General features: G+C 40.2%; 2 protein-coding genes across 11 annotated transcripts in view; one reads left to right on the plus strand and one right to left on the minus strand.

Moving 5' to 3' along the window:
• Positions 1-2,481, minus strand: part of TANGO2 (transport and golgi organization 2 homolog) — a 42,992-nt gene extending 40,511 nt beyond the window's left edge. The window contains exon 1 of the mRNA XM_072879724.1: positions 2,279-2,481. The gene's annotated coding sequence lies outside the window, so the exon portion shown is untranslated. The remainder of the gene's footprint in view (positions 1-2,278) is intronic.
• A 178-nt stretch (positions 2,482-2,659) lies between these two features.
• ARVCF (ARVCF delta catenin family member) overlaps positions 2,660-12,125 on the plus strand; it is a 298,725-nt gene continuing 289,259 nt past the window's right edge. For 5 of the 10 annotated variants that reach the window (XM_072879712.1, XM_072879704.1, XM_072879707.1 and 2 more), the window contains exon 1: positions 3,487-3,699. The gene's annotated coding sequence lies outside the window, so the exon portion shown is untranslated. Of the gene's footprint in view, positions 2,811-2,845; positions 3,086-3,483; positions 3,700-12,125 lie in introns of those variants that run through there. The other 5 variants (XM_072879699.1, XM_072879700.1, XM_072879702.1 and 2 more) reach the window with 5 other exon arrangements.

A 12,125-nucleotide genomic window follows, 5' to 3' on the forward strand; every position in this document is an offset into this window, starting at 1 on the left:
TTCCTCGTGGGTTTTTCAAACAAGTTTCAAACTTCATTTCTGACTTTTTTTCACAGGTGGCAATAGAGGATTTCAGTGGAGCCTGTAAATTAAAAACACTTTATGATGAAGCCTCTAAGGGAAGACCAGAAAAGCCTTGACTGCTCTTCTAGGTTCGAACACTGATAAACACAGTACACACAAGATACGGAACACTAATGAAAAGAACTCCCAGGGGTATATGAGTGTGTAACGTGGCTTGCAAGGCAAAAGCTTTCATCCTGGATGCAGATTGTTAGCTTTACCACTGGTCTGTCAGATGACATTGAGCAAATTCATCTCAATACTTTCTTTCTCCATCGCAACAATGGGATGATAGCATTGACCTTCGCAAGGTCTTTTGAGATCTACTGATGAAAATTGCTAGGTGAGTATATTATCATCATTATTTGTACTATTGCTTTTGAAACACAATAACAGATTGTAGTTATTACCTACATATATCAACCTTGATACAGATAAAGCTAAAATATATTTTTGTTTTCAGGTACAGAGTTGTTATTTAAAAGTTATCTGACGAATAAGTAGACAAATTACACAAATCTCTTAATCTCCATTATGTTAAAATTGGTAAAATGCATGCACATTAAATGTAATTTATTGCTCTTTGCTGTCACTCTGTTTCTCAAAGTACAGACTCATCACTGTGATCAAAGATTATTTAGCTTCTATGCTTGATACTCATTAAAAATCTTCAGGTGATAGGTCTGCGTACCTTCAGTAGGGTTAAGTCGGTGGGAAGAAGAAAAGGAAAACTGTCCATAGGCTTAAAACTTAATGGTGTTAGTTTTTACTGATCTTTTATTTTTTCATTAGTTTCAATACATATGGGAAGTTAAAGTAACTTGAGACTCATTTAAAACGTTTTTTAGGAGGCTTCAAAAAAACAGCCTGCTGCAAGGGGCTGTGAATACTGGATTTGGTGGCCATTCAGACTCTTCCTTCTATTTCCTGCGTCTACTTTTTGTTCTGCCTAAAACAGCTTTGTTATTCTGGTCTCTTTCAGACCCTGTCCTAGGGGATCTGTGTATAGCTCCCATTGTCAAACTTGAATAGTCAGATCCCAAGTAGGCAGTGATTCTGTATCCACTTCAAATATCTTTAGTGAAGAGAGTGGTACTGGCGATCAGCACAGAACCTCTACTGGAGAAAGCTAAAAAACAAGCAGCAGCTTAGTGAAAAGCTTGTAGAATTGTCCTGAGTTAGTCTCAAAAACTAAACGAGAAATAGTCCTGACATTTGTTTAAAAACTTTGTTCTGTCTTCCAAGTGCTGGAATGCATGTTGTATGGAATGCATAAAGCACACCTTAAATGGACTAAGTACCTTTTCCCTGAGAGCTCTCAAAAAGTATTTGCTAACGAGGAGGCATCAGTGACCCAGGCAGAGTTTTCTAGAGATCAATTCTTGCTCTGATCCCATTCAATATCTCTATCAATTGTCTAGATGATGTAAGATCTTTCCTAGTAAAATCTGTAGCTTAGTAGATGAGTGGATAATTCACATGACTGATTAGTTACAGAATCATCTGATGTGCCCAATGAAATCACCCCAGTCCAATAAAACGCATTTTTGATATCAGAAAATGCGAGCAACACATCTGGACATAAAGAATACAGGGATGGGGACTAGCTTGGCAAGAAGTACTTCAGAAAAGAATTTAGCTGTTAATATATATAAATGTTTCATCATGACCCCTCAGGTTAATACTGTGGTAAACTGGACTAATGTAATCCTTTAATGTATAAAATACAGAATACATAGGGGGGACAGGGGAGCGATACTGCCTTTGTCCACAGCACTAGTAGCACTGGAACGCTGCACCGTTTCTGGCATCCACGGTTAGGAAGGAGGGGAAAAACACTAGAAATAATTCAAGGAGGAACATAAAAGTAATGAAGAGGGTAGATAACGAGGCGTAAAATAGGGGGTTTAGGAAACTATTCAACTTATCGAAGAGAAGGCCGAGAGGTGACTCGATCGCTGTGGACAGACCACTGCAAATGGCGAACAGGTCAAGTTAGGCAAATCCATGGGGATCACGTGCCAGCATTACCTGGCTGCATTGCACCTGACCAGCCCTCTGCCACAGCACGCGTTTCTGCCATCAGTTGGACCCAGAATCTCCCGGTCTACAGCTGTGAAAGTACCACTTAGTTTCCCCAAGAACAGAAAACCTTTAGCTGTCCTGCAAGTCGGCGGGCTCAGTGCTGCAGGCCGCTCAGCGCGGTTTCGCGTACCCATCCAGTGAGGTGACATACTCGTCCCTGCTGCTCCCGCCGAAAGCACGTCGTCCGTGCCCCGCTCCCACAGGCGGCGGGCGGCAAGGCCGTGCCCTGCTCGCCGCTCTTTGCCGTGCGGGCAGCCCGGTCCCTGCCCTCGCAGCGGAAGCGCTTCTGGCCGGGCTGCGGCGGCTCCTCCGGCGGCTCCCGCCGCTCGCGGCCCCGCTCGCCCCGCTCGGACGGGCAGCGCCGCCGGCCAATGCCGCGCGAAGCGGCCAGCCAGTGAGCGGAGCGGGGCGGGAGCGCACCAATGAGGCTTTGGTTGCTGGGCGCGATCGCAGAGGAACCACCCAATAGGAAAATTCGCGGCGCGGGAGCAGCGCGTCGGTTTGTGTGCCGGCCGCAGACAGGCAGCGCGAGGCAGGGGTCGGCGGCGGGACCGCCGGCGGGTGGGGGTCGCGGCCTCGCTGCCCTCCCCGGCCCGCCGGCCGCTGCGGCGATGGGGCGGGGGCGGGCGCCTCTTTCCTTCCGCTAGTACTTCCCTCCCCAGGTGTGAATGTTGAGGAACGATCACGCCCCGCTTAAAAAAAGAGTTGGCAAGACGGTACCAACGCGGGCTGAGTGGGAAACGCGTTCCCCTCTCCCGCGGGGCCTCTCCTGAGGGACGCTCGACCGAGGGCGGCTCCGCGGGCGGTTATTTTTTGTAAACGTAGTTTCGGAAGGGCACGCGTTTGTCAGCGTTGCCCTTGGACCTGTTTTTGGAGCGGCCTTGGGGGCCGTCGGGAGGACCGCGCTCCTCCAGAGCTGGCGGGCAGCAGAGCCGAGGTGCGGGAGCGGGGACCCGGAGGCCTGATGGCAGCGCGTTTGTGTGCTCTGTAGAGAGGAGAAATCCCCCGTGCGCTTTAAAAACGCAGCCAAAAATCATAGTAGGAAAAGTAAACGCAAGAAAAGGGTTAATGATTGCTTCCACCTCCCCCTCCTCCCCCCGTTGGATAAAGATGGTCTTGGATACCCTTTGTAAATAGGAATGTGGAGGTGGGAGGGGAGAGCGAGCCCCACTCCCTCTACGCTGTAGTCTCGGTGGGTAAGGAGGCGGCAGAGCCTGGTGCAGCCCAGGCGCTCTCCCGGGAGAATGCGCGGGGGGACGGACGCGCCTTCCGCGGGAGCCGGGCACCCGCGGGGCTGCGCCGGGGCGGGGAGGGCGTGAGCGGCGGGCGGGGAGCACCGCGGCGGGGGCTCCTGCTCCCGGGGAGCGGGAAGCGAGAGAGGAAGACAAGGGGCTTTCGCTGATGTGCTGCCCAGCGGTTGCCGAGTGTTTTATTGAAGAGTTGGTTGGTTTTTTTTTCCCTTCTTTTTTTTGGTACACCCGCCTCCTTGAAGCCAGCAGAAGCAAGGAAAATAAGCTGAGGACAGAGAAATAAGAGAAGACGGAGGAGATGGTGAGCAGATCATTGGGTTGGGGGAATGAATGAGGTTGCCGGGCTGTTTTCTGTGAGGGGTTCTTGCAGGGTGTAGTACGTTTGGGATGATTTTGCATCACGATTGCGGACTAGCCGCCTTTGTTTGCTAAAGATTGCTGTTGAAGGTTTAACAGCGTTCATCAGTTTATTGTGAGGTACGCAACGAGGAGTTGATGTATACGAATGGCTAAAATTACATACGCAAGCCACACACACAAGCAACCCTTAAGCAAACCAACATTGTATTAGTCCTGCAATATGATGGGCAGTTCTTGTCATGGAGGGAAGTCATTGCTCAGGTTATTTGTGGCATGCATAGGAGATGAGTCTCTTTGTAGCAGCGACCGAACAAAACTAACCTATTTCTTCACAAACGTGAAATCCATTAGACTTAAAAGCCAAAGTTAGTTGTTCTTTTTTTTCTTTTCATTTTCCCTGCAGTATTGCTGTACATGATTAAAATCTAACGTTTGCAAAACTTGATCAACTCTTTAAAATGTTCACGTCTACCATGCAAATAGTAAAGACTGTCTTCCTCCCTTTCTCTTTTTTTTTTTTTTTTTTAAATGTAGGCACTTGTTTGTGTACGTGGAAGGGAGAATTCTTACAACATGTACTTTGCTTTTTACAGTGTACTGTTGTGCCTTAGGTAGGTCACAATACAAAATGTGATTCTTAGCATGTTAAAAAAAAAAACCCTAAGCAGATTTTCTTAAATCGAGTGAAGACCTGTTTTTATACTAACAATATCTAAAATACTAGATACAAGTTTGTAGGGAAAAAACCTGCTGTTTTGTATTGATGGGAATGCTTTATGGTAAAAATCATTATTCTAAATGACAGAATATTGACATTGGCTGATTGTATCTTCCTGTGGATGAAGTGCTGCAGTCTGTATTAAGTACATTAGCCCTTTAAGCTTCCATAAATTTAAACATATTTTGTTTACAAAATTGTGCAGGACTGCATGCTGCAGTAGTAAAATCTGAAATTTTAGTGGCTTTAGAAATGTTGCAAGGCTCTGCAAAAGAAAAAAAATTGCAGCTTCATATTAAATCTGCTGTGGAAGAAAAGATTGGTTATAATAAAGTAATACAGGATATACATGGTGACTAAAGTAACTGAAAGGGCTGGATAGTTTGGAGCTTCTACAGAAAAAAATAAGTTGTGAACTATGCTGTGATCTTCATCATGCAAGATATTTGGATGGATGGCTGTTAAATTTATTTTAAGCAACATCTCTGTAAATGCTTGTCTGAAATATTTAAATTATATGCCTCATTAGGCAAATGGGTTTATCTTCCCATTGCTTGGCTAAAGGAATGTATTAGGAGGGCAAGGTTTAGAAGAACAATACAGTTTGACTGCATAGTTTATCCTCATGTATTGTTCAGAGATGCATAGAATGTATTTTATTTGACATCAGTGATCTTTATAAAGTTGACTTTGCTGATTTTATTTTTATGCCATAGTTGCTGTCAACATAAATAACTGAATTTCAATTAATATAACCATAGATATGACCTACTATTTAGCTAGAATGGGTGAAGAATAGTTCCCTTCTTTGATTTTCATCCATTCAAAATCTCTGCAATGGATTTCAGTCTCAGCAGGTCTTTAATATTGAAAGAACTGGTAGGAGTTACAAACAGAGAGAGATTCCCATTGTATTGAGTTAGGACGCGGCACTAGAAATGGCAAAATTCCTGCCTTTTGCTTATACTTCAAATTTTGTACAAACTGCAGTTTAGAGAAGATCTCTTATCCTGAAGACCATCTGCATGCATATTACAGTTATATAAAACGAAGCTTCTGTATTTGATTTTATGTAATGCAACACATTATTTCTGCTATGCTTTTGGTGGATCCTGGTTAGTGTCAGAATTGATACACTGTGAGGAAAACCTGTTAGAATTCTTGTGCTACCAGGTTTATGATTTGTTGCTCTTAATATTTTATTGTGTGAGTATAAATCATTGACACAAACATTGTAAACAAATGCTGTAGCACCTAAATGTGACATTACATTTAGCTTATGTCTTTACAGTTTAACCAGAGTATGACAGTATCTTGTCTAGTGTGAGTGCGTTCTATTCCGAACAGCCATCATAGTAATCTTCAAAGCAGAAAGGTTAGGTCAGATTTTTTACTTTATTGCCTGTCTCTACAGAAGAAGGAGGAAAAAGGCCAACTCTAGGGTTATGCCAATATGGTTAGGGAAAGAATTTATGAGATGTGTTGCGTGCAGTTACCTTATTCAGACTTCACATGACTCACCTGGAAATTAGCATTGAGATTTCTGTTAAGATTGAAATCCACATATTTTTAGAAAAAGTGTTCTTTCCATAATGCAAAACACTTAGAGTATACATGTAACTTGGCAAACATATTTTCTTTAGAAAAGGGCATTAGCAATATCATGGGTTTAATCATTAAAATAAGAACAAGGAGATCTTGAAGTATTCTCTTAAATTCCAGGTAGGATGTGGTCTACATGCGTGCTGAAGCAAGAAGGTTAGCCACCTATCTCAACATCTGAAAAAAGTAGCAACTGTCTTACGTAATGAAATGTTTTTTCTTTCCCTCAGCTAACTTGGGTAAAACAAAGCCAAACCCAAAAAACTGTGGTGCAAGTTTTTTGTTCCTTGTTTGTCCTTTTCACTCCTACCCTTGCATTGCACAGTCAATCCAAAACAAGCTGTAAAGCTACTTCTGGTTCTATATGCTGACGTTCTAGAGGTCTAGATCTTCCACATTAGCTTAGGTCACATTCATTTTAAATGGTATGTAAGACAAATAACTAATTCTAGTGAATCTAATTCTTTTTATGTGTCTGCTTTTCTGCAACGTTGTAAGAACAGACAGCTCAATTTAGTAATATCCAATCTTTTGAAAGGCTGACAGTCAACCCTATAGCAGTCACATTTTCAAGAAGTAACATTTTTGGTGTGTGGTATGTAAATGGCTAATCATTTAATAGTAAGTGGACAGCATCTATTATTCATCATTAATTTATACACACTACATCAAACAAAATACCATTTTAGAGTCCTGATGAGACTCATTGATTGCCACTGTGTTTCAGGATAATTTGACATTTGGATCCACCAAAATACATGCCTTTCTTGGAACATCAGTTAATCTTGGGGATAAAAAATGTACAAGAGACCAAGCAGGAATGTATGTATGGGTGGCATTTTAAAATATTTTAATCTATTTTAGAGAACACTTTGATTTAGTTAATGAAGCTCATATCTAGTCACTACTCATTCCTACAAAGAACATGACTGAATATATTTTCTTACAATAGTTGTCATTACTGAAGCATACCACTATTGAAACAAATGGCCTCTTTCTGAAAATAATAAATCTTAACTAAGGCACCATTATACCCCTGAAATTACTGGCTTTATTGATTTTTTTTTTTAACTGATTACTTTCTCAAATTCTGTGAAAGTTGATACTGTGTTTATACCCTCATATTTTGCTATGTAGTTATATTTTTGTTGTCCAATCTAGATAAAAATTGATAGAAATGTCACTGGTTCCAAGTAAGAGCCATCTAAAGTTGGTTCTACGAGGCTGGCCACAATGAAGTCAAGGGATCTGCTTAATCATATCTTTCAAAATCAGGCCCTCTGAGGAGTTAACCTAGAAAACCAAAATCAGTGGGTACTTGTGTAGATATCTAAATCTGTGTTTTCTCAAGTGTAGACTTTTTGCAGAAGATAGATGATGTTTACTAGCAATAGTACACTGAGGAGAGAACCTGTGAGCCTGGGTGTGTGCAGATCTGTGCTTCTCCAAGTACCTCTTTGTGAAGGATCTCTTGGTCTGATTCTGCAAGTTGTAATCCTCTGTAATCAGCTGATATTAATTACCATGAGACAAGCTGAATGATTTTGAATATAGAGTATATTTAGAAAAAGCAAAATTGTAATATTTAGATCACAGATTCCAGGCTGAGCAGCCCAAGAAATTAATGTTCATCCAACACTTGTCTAATGGTGATATTGCTGGTGGCAGTATTACAAGATACTAAGATCCATTAAGAACACATGGGCAGGATTGTGCTTCTCTGCTTCCTTCTTCAGTTTATATTGCCCTGGGAAGATCTTTCTGTTTCTGAACTACATGCAGTATGCTTTATCTCTACCGATATGATGGCTTTCTTGGACAGTTTAGCATCTTTGTTCCATAAGGTCCTTGACTGCGGTGTCAGAATCTTCTGTGCATGCTTCAGTTGATGTTGTTTATAATTATGGTTTTCCTGCATCTCAGGGCACATGCATTTTGCTTCAGAAGCTGCAACAGCGTTTCTGTGAGCTACTGTGTGGTTATATGCCAGTGCACCACTAATCTATTAGCTTATGATTTGTAGGTCAGGGAGAAATTGAGATGTTTTGCTATCTAAGCAGTATCATCTCTTTGCTGCTTCAGTGCTTACATGACATCTCAAGTTGGCTGAAGATTAAAAGGACATTGTCAAGGTATCTTTCACAATTTCATTTTTATTATTTATTTTGTTTGCCTTATTATTGCTGTCATAAGCCATTGGAAGCCTGAAGTCTAGTGCCTTGCCAACAGGCCTTTGTCCTCCAGAACAGTTACTGTTTAGCTGCTTATGGTTTATTTAAGAGTTGTGAAGCATTTACTGTCTTCTGAAATACATTACTGAAGAGTTACAGCTTAAACATTGCAAGTGAGAGGGAAGAAGTGAGTAAATCAGTTTGGAGCCAGTCCTGACATTGTGTAGTTATGGTAAACTCAAAATATTTATTCTTTTCCTTATTTCTTTCATAATTTGGGAGTATAAAATTAGGCATCAGTGCTTCCTTTGCACAGTCATCCTTGAGAGTGGACTTTCCAGGGGATTGATATCAAGACCTGCATTCTTAGTTGGATACATTTTGAATTATCTGATGAAATAATCCCTGTAAGAATTCCTACAGGTGCAGTGGTATTGACTGACTTTGAGGTGCCGAGCAGTAGCTTAATTTGGAGTACTGGCCAGAAAAAAATATCTTTACAGGATCTGGGCTTAGTATCACATGTGCCTTTTTTCTTTTCTAAGCTTAATTTTTTTTCCCCCTATTATTTCTGCTGTCATGGTTTTTTTGTACAGAAAAATGCTACCTTAACTTGTTGCTGTAAGAAAGTATTTTCTTAATTGATCTACATTCATTGCAATGTAAAGTTAGTGAAACTGGAGCTACTGTTCCCAGTAATTTAATTGCCTGTTCTTCATCTGCTCTGGTGGTGTAATTTCTACCCATGAGTTGGAAATATATCAGCACAATTCCTCCATGGGACCTTCTCATTACAGTAAACATTCTCTATTTAATTTGGGTTATGTAGTGATAAAATTTTAAGTAACTGCTATTCAGAACAGTGACAGAAGTGATCGCAAAGACTTACTGAATTGTTCCTATGGCTACGAAACTGTATTGCAATGTTTAATCAACAGTGTTCACGTCTACTGGATTCACAGCTTGATGGGAGCTGAATGTATGTGTGATATCGGGTAGACTTATTTTTGCAGGTTTTAAATGAAAAATTAATAATCTTTTTGACAGTATGCAGCGTAGCAAAGGTTGCAGAGATTCCCCAGAGGAAAGTGAATTGCAGAGTGACTTCAAATATGGTTCATAAAGCACAGACTGTCTTGGGGAAGGAGAATCTGCGATGTGACACTTAAGTTGGGCTGGTTACAATAACTTCAGGCATGTCAATTAGACGCCTGAGTTAGAAAGGGCAGCCACTTCTGGCTGCAAATAAAAACAGTGGATAGAGACAAACAGACTTCTCTGGAGGTTGATTCAGTCTATGAGTCTGAATCAAGTGTTTTAACTGACACTTTGAAGGAGCCTCTCTCTGCTGAGTAGCAAACATGGATAGTATATGGAGACCAGCTTCCTACATTAAGCATGTATGTCAGGTGCTGAAAGTGAGACAGCATGAATATTTTTCTTGTTATGTGTATATCAAAACTTTGAAGAACTATCATGTGGTGGGTATTTTAATCGCTCATTGATGGGTTGAATTTTCTTTAGACAGCACTTCATACACCTCGCCTATGAGGTTAATTGTATGAGGTTGAAGGGTACAAAATAATTTTGGTCATTTTGTGCAGTTGTCAGAACTCTGAAAGAATTCTGTGGATGGATGGTTGAGTTTCTTGTGATATGTATTGACGTAACATCACTCATAGCAGTCTAGTAGAATCCATAAGCTTGCTACTGCAAGAGTTTCTGTTTCTGTTTTGCTGTTCTTGGGAAAGAGAAGGAAGCCTTAGACAAGACTGCCTATGGAGAGAAAGGTGGGCATGAGCATGCCTTATGGTGTTATATTTAGGTTTGTCAAGGAGAATCCCTCTAGTATCAACAGGAGATACATGGGAAATGCAATTAAAGTGTCTCATAAAAACAGTGTTCCTTTAAAGTGGTGTGTTTTTTCTTTAAGGAAATGCAAGTTTTATTAAATGTTGCAGTGCTTCTCTAGAATGTGTACAGAACACTGTAGTTATTGGTGTAGACATTTTAAACAATATTCTGTTCTTTCCTTTAAGATATAACCCTAATAGTTTGTTCATCCTATACTATGGGTTAAAATGGCATAAAGATCGGATTGCTGGAAGTAGGAAGTCTTTTGTCTCTCATGTCTGGATCTGTTTCTCCATTTTGATAGGCCAGTGACAATGAGTGTTCTTGTTTTGCTATGTGTCTACACTGAAGTATTTGAACGAAAAATGCTTATATAAGCTAACATTAATGAAATGTTTCATACAATTCTGATAATAACATTATCTATACTTAACTTCTCAATACTTCACAAATCTTTGGCTTATGGTTGGTATTCTGCTGTTGTATATTGCTGTCAAGTTTTGATGTAGAAATGAACTCTATTTTAAAAAGTCAAATAATCTAACATTCCTTCTACAATTCTTAATCTGATGCAAGGAAGCTTCATTCATGTTGATCAGTAAAATGACAATAACCATCCACAAAACTTTAATTTGGTTTTGCAAATCAGTAAGTGTACACCAATAATGGTCCGAAGGTATTAAAAGCACAGTTTTATTGTATGCAGTAGCTACGAATTAAGAGTTTTCCAGTACGTTTTAAGGCATAATCTCTTCTGCCTGAATAAATATCACATTTGACTTTATTTTATCAATGTAATGTCAAGTGAACTCTCAAACATGATTCCTAACTTAAACTGTCAGTGCTCTCCCTCTTTGCACCACAGGCTGGGTCATGCCATGCTGATATAACTTCTCCACATATTTTTGGACTGGTTCTTCTTTAATTCAGTGTGACAATACAAATAGTGAGTTATTGACGGCAGCTAAAGTGAGATCAGTATGACTGTAATCAATAACACACCTGCATAGAATAACAACTACTACCAGGAACGTATTTTGTATTGATTCAGGAATTTATGCTGTCTCCACTACACCCAGTCTGCTACTTCCATAATTTATGTAATAAAATCTCTACTTTAGAGAAGCTGTTACTAAGTTAAATACCAATAAATGATGACATATCAGGATGTAAATTACATATTGAAGATTTTACTACAAGCAGAAATAGCACTTGCTAAATTCCTGTGGGTTCTGATTCAGAACCAAGGCACTTCCTTACTGCAGGCTGAAGGATAATGGAAGTAAAAAACTGTGTTCCCCATCCTGAGGCAGTATTTTAGAGGTGGAGGGTAAGATGCTGTTTTTAATGTGATGTGGAGATGGAAGCTCATTGAATTGTATAATCCATAAGTTTGAAACTTTGGTAGAATTTCTTTATCAGTAACAGTAACCCTTATTCCAGTTCTGTCCTTAAACTGGCATGTAATTTTCTCTTAATACTGATACATCTTTATGTGTCTCTCTCTAGTAGAGGAACACATTGTAAAAGATTGATGCTATCCTCTGATTTTCTTTTCCAAGCCTAAAGTCAGTAAAATTGAACAGAAGGTACAGATTATGGCCAGGAATTTGGGAATACCAATGTTCTTTGAAAGTAATACCTAGCTTCCCGGAGATAAGTGTTTATTCCCTTACTTGCTACCTCTCTGTTTGCTTTGTTGATCAGATGATTAGCCACGAATCCAATGGAAAATTACTATGTATTTATACCGAATAGAATAAAGTCTCTTGGTGGGTTTTAAGCATGATAAGAAAGCTTAAACAATGTATCACAAAAAATCTTGGTGTGTGAAGCCCATACGAAGCTTCAAATTCAGTTGTTCATACAGATTCATCTATACTTTATTAGTTCTTGGTTTGAATGTCAAACAGAAAACTCAAATTTGCAAGTATTGCATGCACTAGCTTCCTAGATATACAGCCTTCTATTTCTGATGGTGTTACCATCTTTGTATCCACATATACCTGCAATTTGTCAACA

Source organism: Ciconia boyciana, chromosome 15 (assembly GCF_034638445.1).
Source record: "Ciconia boyciana chromosome 15, ASM3463844v1, whole genome shotgun sequence".
Classification (NCBI taxonomy): domain Eukaryota; kingdom Metazoa; phylum Chordata; class Aves; order Ciconiiformes; family Ciconiidae; genus Ciconia; species Ciconia boyciana.